We start from the raw sequence: 387 nt of genomic DNA, 5'->3' as shown, positions 1-387 counted from the left end.
ACAACATTTCACAACTCTCCCTGTGCTGCTTTTGTGTGCTGTACCAAACGTGGGGCCTCCAGCAAGTACTCACATGCCATTGGTGTCAGCCGTGGTGTGGGCACGGGGCTGTTCCCCCACTTTTGTCAGTGGGAACCAGCTGGCATTGCAGCTGATCCAATCAGCTTTATGGTCTCTTTGTGCTGCTGCCGCAGAGCTGAGAATCTGGCCCTGGCTCCTTCCTTGCCTCGCCGGGGACTGCATCAGTATGCTGTTTATTGTTTCTGCCAAATCATTCTGCAGATGTTAATGAATGCTAGACCCAGCTTTGCTCCCAGCAGAGTCCTTTCCACACCTCCCCCTGCCCAGCCCTCTGCACTGGAGTTTCTGTTTACAGTCCTGGAGGGA

The 387-nt window shown here is 54.0% G+C and overlaps 1 protein-coding gene across 1 annotated transcript in view; it reads right to left on the bottom strand.

Annotated features, from left to right (window-relative positions):
• HPSE2 (heparanase 2 (inactive)) overlaps positions 1 to 387 on the bottom strand; it is a 98,289-nt gene that overhangs the window by 34,709 nt on the left and 63,193 nt on the right. The gene's annotated exons all lie outside the window — the stretch shown is intronic.

This window comes from Acanthisitta chloris, unplaced genomic scaffold, assembly GCF_000695815.1.
Source record: "Acanthisitta chloris isolate BGI_N310 unplaced genomic scaffold, ASM69581v1 scaffold17254, whole genome shotgun sequence".
In the NCBI taxonomy this organism is placed as follows: domain Eukaryota; kingdom Metazoa; phylum Chordata; class Aves; order Passeriformes; family Acanthisittidae; genus Acanthisitta; species Acanthisitta chloris.
Note: the sequence above shows the minus strand (reverse complement) of the source record. Positions and strands in the feature narration are given on the sequence as shown.